Below are 10,555 nucleotides of genomic sequence, written 5' to 3' on the forward strand. Positions count from 1 at the left end.
CAAATAAATAAATAAAATCTTAAAAATTAAAATAAAATTTAAAAAAAGAGTTGTAATGAAAACTTACTGACGATGGTATAATCCCGATTTAAAAGTCTGTATTTATGTGGGGTCGGCTGGCTCGGTGGGTGGAGCATGGGACTCTTTTTTTTTTTTTTAAAGATTTTATTTATTTATTTGACAGACAGAAATCACAAGTAGGCAGAGAGGCAGGCAGAGAGAGAGGGGGAAGCAGGCTCCCCGCTGAGCAGAGAGCCCAATGCGGGGCTCGATCCCAGGACCCCGGGACCATGACCTGAGCCGAAGGCAGAGGCTGTAACCCACTGAGCCACCCAGGCACCCCAGGAGCATGGGACTCTTGATCTCAGGTAGTGAGTTCCAGGCCCACCTTCAGCATAGAGATTACTTAAAAATAAAATCTGAAAAAAAAAAAATACATGTATTTATGAGAAAATGTCATCTTTACAGTCAAAATGGAAGGATAAAAACAATGAGGTCTGGGGCACCTGGGTGGCTCAGTGGATTAAAGCCTCTGCCTTCAGCTCAGGTCATGATCCCAGGGTCCTGGGATTGAGCCCCACATCGGGCCCTCTGCTCAGCAGGGAGCCTGCTTCCTCCTCTCTCTCTCTCTCTTTCTCTGCCTGCTTATGATCTTTGTCTGTCAAATAAACAAATAAAATCTTAAAAAACAAAAACAAAAACCATGATGTCTGAGGGTCTCAGGCCTTCCCTACCTTTTTCTTTTTTGTTTTTTATGCATTGGGTTTTTATTAATATTATTAACTAATGTTTCTTAATGAGAAACATTTGTTCCTGGCAAACTTAGCCAACTGTCCCATAACAATCAGAAGACCTGGGGCACCTGGCGCTGGCTCAGTGGGTTGGGCCTCTGCCTTCGGTTCGGGTCATGGTCTCAGGGTCCTGGGATCAAGCCCCTCGTCTGGCTCTCTGCTCAGCAGGGAGCCTGCTTCCCCCTGCCTCTCTGCCTGCTTGTGATCTCTCTGTCAAATAAATAAATAAAACCTTTTATTTATTTATTTTTTAAAAGATTTTATTTATTTATTTGACAAACAGAGATCACAAGTAGGCAGAGGAAGGCAGAGAGAGAGAGGGAAACAGGCTCCCCACTGAGCAGAGAGCCAGATGTGGGACCTGATCCCAGGACTCTGGGATCATGACCTGAGTTGAAGGCAGAGGCTTAACCCACTGAGCCACCCAGGTGCCCCAATAAATAAAATCTTAAAAAAAAAAAAAATCAGAAGACTTATCATCTCTCACTGGATAACCAAAAACCTATTTTGGGGGGGCACCTGGTTGGCTCAGTCGGTTAAACATCTGCCTTTTGCTCAGGTCATGATCCCAGGGTTCTGGGATGGAGCCCCAGGTGGGCCTCCTTGCTCAGTGGGGAACCTGCTTCTCCCTCTGCCTCTGTACCCCACGCCGCTTGTGTTCACTTGTGCTCTCTCTTTCTGACAAATCAATAAATAAAATCTTTTAAAAATATTCATTTATTTGGGGGTGCGGAGAGGGCCAGAGGCAGAGGAGGAGAATTCCAGCAGACTCAGCATGGCGCCCAATGCCAGGACCCTGAGATCATGGCCTGAGTCCAGATCAAGAGCCGAAGGCTTAACCAACTGAGCCACCCATGACCTCCAGGACCACCTTATATATGGCCTATATAAAACGCCAACCCGCCCCACTACATTCCTCTTTGCCATCACCCTCTGTGTTCCCAATCTCTTTCCCTTCCCTTCTATCTTTCCTTTTGCTTTCCCATGTCGATCGGATTTATGGGTTGCTATGTGTCTACATCACTAAAATATAGGCTATACTAGGGGAGGAATTGTCCTGTTTGCTGGCGTATTCCAAGCACTTAGAATTGTGCCTGGCACATGGTAGACACTCAGTATAAGATCTGTTGAAATTGGTTAGTGCTCACACCATAACAATTGGCAAATAATTTGAACACATTGGCTAAAAACACCCTATAGAAGTATCCTTTAAAAAAGCAGCCAAAGGATGGGACACCTGGGTGGCTCAGTTGGTTAAGCAGCTGCCTTCGGCTCAGGTCGTGATCCCAGAGTCCCACATCAGGCTCCTTGCTCAGCGGGGAGCCTGCTTCTCCCTCTGCCTCTGCCTGCCATTCTGTCTGCCTGTGCTCACTCTCTCCCCCTCTCTCTCTCTGATAAATAAATTAAAAATCTTAAAAAAAAAAAAAAGGCATCCAAAGGATAAAAAAAAAAAAAAGCACATCATGGGAAAATGATTGAGGTTGGCAAACATTATAAATCCAAAATGACTGGGGTATCTGGGTGGCCCAGTCGGACTCTTGGCTCAGGACAGGATCTCAGGGTCGTGAGATCAACCTGTGCCTCAGGCTCTCTGCTGAGCGTGGAACTGGCTTAAGATTTTTCTCTCTCTCCCTCTGCCCCTCCCCACTCTCTCTCTCTCTCTCTCTCTCTCTCTCTCTCTCACACACACACACACACACACACACACACACACGGAAGGAAGGAAGGGAGGAAGAAAGGAAAGGAAAGGAAAGTGAAGGGAAGGGAAGGAAAAGAAAAGAATAGAAAAGAAAAGAAAGGGGCGCCTGGGTGGCTCAGTCAGTAAGCGTCTGCCTTCAGCTCAGGTTATGATCCCAAGGTCCTGGGATCGAGCCCTGTATCAGCTTCCTGCTCAGCGGGAAGCCTGCTTCTCCCTGTCCCTCTGCCCCTCCCCCTGCTTGTGTTCTCCCTCTCTCTCACTGTCTCTCTCTTTCTCTCTCTCTGTCAAATAAATAAATAAATATCTTTAAAAAAAAAAGAAGGGGTGCCTGGGTGGCTCAGTGGGTTAAAGCTTCTTCCTTTCTGCTAGGGTCATGATCCCAGGGTCCTGGAATCGAGCCCCACATCGGGCTCTCTGCTCAGCAGGGAGCCTGTTTCCTCCTCTCTCTCTCTCTCTCTCTCTCTGCCTGCCTCTCTGCCTACTTGTGATCTCTGTCTATCAAATAAATAAATAAAATTTAAAAAAAAAAAGAAAGAAATTCAAAATGATTGTATGCAGAATTAGAATATCCACCATCCCGCTGCCCGGTCACCCACACCCTCAATTACCAGACTAAAAGAGGCATGGCCTTGCCGGTGAAGAAAATGCTGTTCCTTTTGCTTTGTCGATTCTCAAGTTCATTTCAGAGTTAAAGCTTGCTTTATTTCAGTTTTTTCTTTCTCAAACATTTGGAAGTTTCTAATCAGCTTTCAGAGGATTCCACTGTTCTCCGTCTCATGATGCAGCTGTCACTTGAAATGTCTTTACCTGGCGTTCCCGGTCAGTTTCAGTTTCTTACAAGGCTATGTCTTCCTCTTTCCTGAATTCTTCTCTTGTTTTGCTAGGGTTTCTCCAGCACACCCAATCAAATCAAATATTGTTTGTTTGGTCCAGGAAGGAAGCAGAGGTAGTAAGCTTGCTGAGTCCTTCAGACAGTGTCTCTCTTTTGTTTGTGTCTAGAATGCCTCCCAGTTTACGTTCCAGGTGATAGAGGTCAGTCTCTGCCACCACATCATCCTCTGTGGGTTGCTCAAACTCCCTGGGCATCCCCATCTCCCTCGACCTCTGTAATTGCATAAAAAGCATACAGCTTTCTGAAATAGATGTTCTCTATGCTTGGAGGAAGTAGTGAGCAAATTCAATGTGTATCCATCCTGTTTTATTATGAACTCATGAGTGTGTCTTGTCATGAAAGCTTACTGTGAAGAAGTTTATAAAAACAAATCACCCACTGGGGAGCCTGGGTGGCTCGGTTGGTTAAGCACCTGGCTTGGGCTCGGGTTATGATTTCGGGGTCCCCACTGCACGAGGGAGTCTGCTTCTCCCTCTCCCTCTGTCCCTTCTCCCACTTGTGTTTTCTCTCAAATAAATAGATAAAATCTTTAAAAAAAAAAAAAGCCCACTTATTTATCCCTGGAGAACATCTAGATTCTTATAAAGCAAACTTGCCTAGAGGAAAGGATAAGCGAAAAATAGCCAGAAACGTAGCCCATCCACACTTACATCAACAATCAAGAGGTAAAAAGGCTGGAGGAAGTCATGGAGAGGGGAAAAATGAGACAGAATTTCAGGAAAATGGGGAAAAATGGAGAGACAACCTGGAGGTGACCTTCAACCCTCATCTTAAAAAGAAATGAAAAAAAGAAAAAAGTCATCTGTTGTCTTGTATCTGTTGATAGAATGAGTACAAAGAAATTCATTGGGAGCCTTGGCAAATGGGGATAATGAACACCGTTTTCTGAATTAAGGTAGGACCCAGCACTATTCAAAATCTCTGGTCTTGGGGGCGCCTGGGTGGCTCAGTGGGTTAAGCCGCTGCCTTCGGCTCAGGTCATGATCTCAGGGTTCTGGGATCGAGTCCCACATCGGGCTCTCTGCTCAGCAGGGAGCCTGCTTCCCTCTCTCTCTCTCTGCCTGCCTCTCCATCTACTTGTGATTTCTCTCTGTCAATAAATAAATAAAATCTTTAAAAAAAAAAAAAAATCTCTGGTCTTGGTAGATGTAAAAACCTAAAATATCAAGCATTTATTTAATGAGAAGGGTTAAAATTCTCAAAAACACAAAGGACAAATCCCTTCCAGAAGGCCATATCTCCTCTCTTGATTCCCTGCTTGCATTTTGGGGAACAGCTGATGACCCTACAACCCACCGACAAGGTCTTCAGAGCAACAAGGCAACAGATGATTAGAAGCCTTGCAGGCTGGCTGAACTACCAAGGGCTCTTTTAGTCCTTTTTTTTTTTTTTTTTTTTTCCCCCTGGCAGAGGTCTGAACCACCACAGGCCCACAGCGCCTTCTGCCGTTGAATTGCAAAAGATGGTACCTGGGTGTTGGGACCAAGACAGCTAATGGGTTCTGGTCTTGGGCAAGAGGCAAAATTACAAGAGCAGAAAAAAACTCGAAACTAGTTTCCATGCAAAACCTCAGGATGAGTTCATCTTGCTGGTAACAGACAGCAAAGACAAAGCAAAATAAAACCCGGCAGCTGAATTTTTCCAGCAAGGCAGTTTCTCAGCCTTTTCCAAGCTGAGCGGAAAACCCCAATTCACCCTCACCAAGGCTCCAAAACAGGAAAAATATGCTTTTTCTTGTGTCATTTGTGAAGCACATGTAATGTTGTCTGTAGAGACTGAGCCCAGAGAATCAGGCTTAGAAATAAATGGAGGGATTTCGGGGCTTGTCTTCTGGGCACCCCCCCACCAACCGCCAAAAGAATAAACTCCTAGCTTTTCAGTTCCAGCACTATAATGTACATGCATGCCCTAACAGAAGTAAAATTAGAGGCTACATGACAATGTTATAATGGAAGGTTTTCACTTCTATTTGTAGATTGCTTAATTGATCCTTTTTCCTTGCCAAAGGCACCAGACAGCCTTGAGATCCTTAAATGCTCCCATCTTAAAATCACTTATTTAACCATGAGAGAGATACTAGTTTATAAACAAGGATATTCATCTTGTGTATTTATATATATCTATGTGATCTTTTAAGGTACCTGAACAGAGAGAGGCCACCCGCCTCGGGCAAGCTCCTTACCTCTGTGTGCCTCGGTATCCTCATCTGTAAAATGGGGGTGACAATAGGCTCTATCTCAGGGAGTTGTTATGAGAATCGAGTGAGTCAATATTTGTGAAGTGCTTCAAACAGTGTCTGGTAGAACTAGGTTAAGTGTTGGTTTAATACCAATCAATGATCAAACAGTGCCAAATGATAATAAAATAAAAGGTGTGTGGTGGCACTGACGTCTGTTTTTCTTTTTTTTTTTTTTTTTTAAGATTTTATTTACTGATTTGTCAGAGAGATTAACAGAGAGTACAAGCAGGGCGGGCAGCAGGAAGAGGGAAAAGCAGGCTCCCCGCTGAGCAAGGAGTCTGATGCGGGGCTCCATCCCAGGACCCTGGGATCGTGACCTGAGCCAAAGGCAAATGCTTAATGACTGAGCCACCTAGGTGTCCCTGACTTCTGGTTTTCAGTACCTGAACTGCAATCAGCAGAAGTTTTTTTGATCAAGCACGCCTTCCCTGTGTTCATGAGGTCTTCAACTATAATGCCTCATTATCCTCTTTTTGTCATGTTTTTTAAGAGAAAGAGAGAGCACGCATGTGGGAGGGGGAAGAGCAGAGGGAGAGAGAATCCAGAAGGAGAATCTTTCGCAGGCCCCACACTCAGGACCGAGCAGATGCAGGGCTTGATCTTGGAACCCTGAGATCATGACCCCAGCCAAAATCAAGAGTCAGACACTTAACCGACTGAGCCACCCAGGCGCCTCTTTGTCACCCTTTTCTCCTTAGGTGCGATACAGTGTTTCCCTTCTGCTAATGGGGAGAAAGGTGGCCTCTCAGGGCCAGAAAAAATGGCCCAGCCACGTGCGAGAGGCTCATTTAGATGAAGAGCAAAATGAGTTTCAGGTTTCTCTCTCTCTCTCTAACTTCTTTGTAACAGTCAGACAAGAGGCACCAAAAAACATATGGCTCTTCAATGAATCCAGCAGTACCTTAAGACCCTAGTCCCTGTCTGGGGCTCAGGGACAATTCACAGCTCTAAAATTTCTATAAAGGGCTCAGCAATGTCCACCTGCTTGGAAGGGAAACCAGCAGAGTTGTCAAAATACACTGTTTGTTTGTTAAGATTTTTATTTATTTATTTGACAGAGAGAGATCACAAGTAGGCAGAGAGGCAGACGACAGAAAGAGGAGGAAGCAGGCTCCCCACTGAGCAAAGAGCCTGAAGCGGAGCTCGATCCCAGGACCCTGAGATCATGACCTGAGCTGAAGGCAGAGGATTTAACCCACTGAGCCACCCAGGCGCCCAAAATACACTGGTTTTGTTTGTCTCTTCAGCACACTGCCTGATTTGAGCTGGCCTGGAAGCCGGGGCTGGTGAGGGACCACCACAACCCCCCCCCCACTCCCCTCGCCTGCATTATCTTCTTCTACTTCACCCTGTTCTTTTCCGCTGTGACTTGACGGAGTATATAATTTCACATTTATTTGCTCGTCTCTTTCCCCTCTCTCTCCTCCGTGGCCGTCCCTGCCGTCAGCAAGGGGACCATAGCCGTGTTATTTACCGGTGTGGTCCACTTCTCAGAACAGTGGCCAGCACACATGACCCCCTCGACAAGTGGCTGCGGACCACAGGGACAAATGACCTCTGTGGTTGCTTCTTATATGCACAGATCAACAACAATCAAAACAAGTTCAATGAGATGAAAGGAAGAGGGAAGGACTTGGCCCAGGAGAAAATGTTGATTCCTCCGCTACTTCCGAAAACCTTGGCTTTGAAGTTGTTGTCTGAGGGAGAGGGATACTTCCCAGCACGCCTTGACAGCAGGGTACTCCTGCAGGGAGTTGATGAAAGGGGGAGAGAGAGAGAGAGAGAGAGAGAGAGAGAGAGAGACCGTCCCTGCAGGAGCCTCTTTGCTCTGGACACGGGCCCTGCTCTCCTTCCTTTGTTATTGAGAGCCTGGCCCTCTGCCGGCTATCGTCTGCACAGAAGGTACAGACCTTTCTGGAAAAAGAAGGAAATTTCTCCATCACTCTTTCCCGAATAGCCTTGGTTGCCCTCCATTGAGGACATTTTAGTCACCGTTTGGATCTAATTCAGGAAAGGAATGGGAGACACAGAAGCTTTTTGCAAGAGGGTTTTTCACTGGGGTATGTGGGGCCATCTGTTTTCCCAGGGAGGCCCAGGAGTTTGAGTTATTAAGGAAAAGACTTGGCATTCCAGCATAGCTTGGCTGACTCCCTGGTTTCCACTCAGGGCTAGAGGGTGGGGTGGGCTCCAGGACATGTGGGCATAGTGCCCTCCCGAATTCAGTCTGTCTCCGTGTCTCTCATCTGATGTCTTGTTTTCTGTACTAACATCTGACCCAGTACCTACACGTGCCCGGACAGTCACACGGAAGCCCCTCACCTGGGTGTGAGCCACGGCATGTGTGTCTCCAGCAACTCACGGGCACCTAAGTCGTTAAGACTTAAGAATGGGCCCCTTCTTATGATTTCTATGCCGTAAAAGTGGGTTACAGCGATGTTCCTGAATATATGATCCGTGTGTGTGTAGGTAAAACTACCATATTTTGTGCTAATACCTGTCATTCTGCTTGTGCTCATTTGTTACTCTAGAATAAACCCATTCTACTTTGTTTTCTGAACCTCACAAGAGACAACCGACCCTGCATTTTCCTATTTGAGTTATTCCAGAAAATTCCTTCTTTCTTAGGATGCCGTGTCAGGTCAAGAAGCCAGAGCTCAGGGAGAGTCTCAGCAGGGAGACCGGACACCGTGGTTTTCCTGAGATTATCCTGGATTGTGACTGTGGTTCTGGGGCACCCTTTTTGCCCTGAGAGGTGTCTAAGTTTGGGTCACAAATGAAATGGTTACTCCAGGTCTTTGTGAGCGGAACCCATCTGAGTAATGGCCAGCAAGGGTGGCCTCCAGCCCACTGCTCTTTCATTACACCCTGACGAAGCAGAAACAGAGGACAAGGAGAGCTCTCTCTCTCTCTCTCACACACACACACACACACACACACACACAAAAATGAATTCAAATGGGTCTCTGTTGAAGGTCCAAGTAAGGAATCTTCTATCAGGTGAATATTACATCCCCATCTCCCACCGATGAATCTATTTTGTACTGCATGACCTTTATACCATAATTTTCTCTGAAAACATGGCACTCATTTAACTGAGAAAAGCAAGTTGCCAAGGACTATGCTGCCATGTTTTAAAAGAGAGATGATTTGTGCACAGCTGTGAAAAAATACCACCAAAGGATACATCAGAGATTGGTAACAGTGGTTGTCTGTGGCAAGGGAAATACGGTGAGTCGGGGGCAGGGTTGGAGGAAGATTAAAAATACATTAAAAAAATCTCTTGGGGGGCGTGCCTGGGTGGCTCAGTGGGTTAAAGCCTCTGCCTTCAGTTCAGGTCATGATCTCAGGGTCCTGGGATCGAGCCCTGCATCAGGCTCTCTGTTCAGCAGGGAGCCTGCTTCCTCCTCTTTCTCCCTGCTTCTCTGTATACTTGTAATCTCTGTCAAAAGAATAAATAAAATCTTAAAAAAAAAAAAAAAAAATCTCTTGGGGCCCTGGCTGGATCAGTTGTTAGAGCACACAACTCTTGATCTCGGGGTTGTGAGTTCAAGCCCCACATTGGGTGTAGAGATTACTTAAAAGTAAAATCGTTAAAAAACAAAACAAAACAAAACCTCTTTAAAATATTAAAAAAAAAAAAAACAATGAATACCATTACGCTGAAAAGTAAAAATTAAAAAAAAAAAAAATCTCTTGAGGATACCTTTCATACTCCAAGGCAACCTACTGATGCAGTGTCAATGCCTAAATTTTGCCTCAAAAACTCAAATTCCCCATTCTTCTGCCCCACCTCCACCCGTGCAGCCGGGCTCTAACCCGCCTCCTAACTCTGGCTGAAGTCTTCAGACCGGACTCCTGTCCTGACAAGTATTCTGCCTTGTGACTTTTGAGCTTACCAGAGAGTCATCTCAGCTTCATTCTCTTTGGGAGAAGACCAAGTGGACACTGTCAGCTCTCCTCAGGGGGCCTTGACCTGAGGGAAAATGATTCCCCACCAGAGCTGTATCAACCCAGGGGCCCACTGTACTTACAATCAACACTCAGTTTGCAGGTAAAGGGGAACAAAACATCTAGGCAATCAAAAATTAAGTGTTCTCAGGTCATCTCGGGGAACAAAGTGGCTCCCCCACTTACAGCTGAATGTTACTCCACCACACCCCAGAGCATTTAAGTGCTGCCATGATGGCCACTTTGCTGTGGACCAAACTAAAGTCTGAAAAAACAAAAAACACGTTCCCAAGGCAAACAAGGGACAGAACCCAGATTTTGTTGTTGTTGTTGTTGTTGTTGTATTCCTAGATGGTGAAAGAGAATGTTGTGGAATAAAACCGTATAATGAGTAATTATAAAGCCAACAGCTATGTAAATTCCAAGTTCAAGGACACAGAACATTGCCAACACCCCATAAACCCCCCACCCACCCGTCTTGGGTCCTTTCTCCATCCCGTTTCACGCCCTTCCCCCAGAGGTAAATGCCGTCCTTTTAAAATGAATCACCTCTGGGGCGCCTGGGTGGCTCAGGGGGTTAAGCCTCTGCCTTCCTCAGGTCATAATCTCAGGGTCCTGGGATCAAGCCCCGCATCGGGCTCTCTGCTCGGTGGGGAGCCTGCTTCCCCCTCTTTCTGCCTCTCTGCCTACTTGTGGTCTATGTCAAATAAATAAATAAAGTCTTTAAAAAAAATAAATAAATAAAATGAATCACCTCTTGGCTTTCTTTTCTAGTTTTACCACCCATGGGTGCACAGAGCCAGGATTTCCACTCAGGTCTATGAAGCCCCAACGTGTATGCTCTTAACCTCAAGGTCATGCTTCCTCTTGTCCCATCAGTTACTCAAAGATCAGTTTAAATCTTCCACCAAGTGTGAGTTCATGTCCTTCTTTAGGGTCAATTTCTGCTTTATGTATTCTGAGGCTGTTGTTAGATGCACACAAAT

At 45.8% G+C, this 10,555-nt stretch overlaps 1 protein-coding gene across 1 annotated transcript in view; it reads left to right on the plus strand.

Moving 5' to 3' along the window:
• The window catches only part of RPL27 (ribosomal protein L27), a 62,154-nt gene that overhangs the window by 14,974 nt on the left and 36,625 nt on the right, over positions 1-10,555 (plus strand). The window lies entirely within an intron of this gene.

The sequence above is a fragment of the Mustela nivalis genome (genome assembly GCF_964662115.1).
Source record: "Mustela nivalis genome assembly, chromosome: 17".
In the NCBI taxonomy this organism is placed as follows: Eukaryota; Metazoa; Chordata; class Mammalia; order Carnivora; family Mustelidae; genus Mustela; species Mustela nivalis.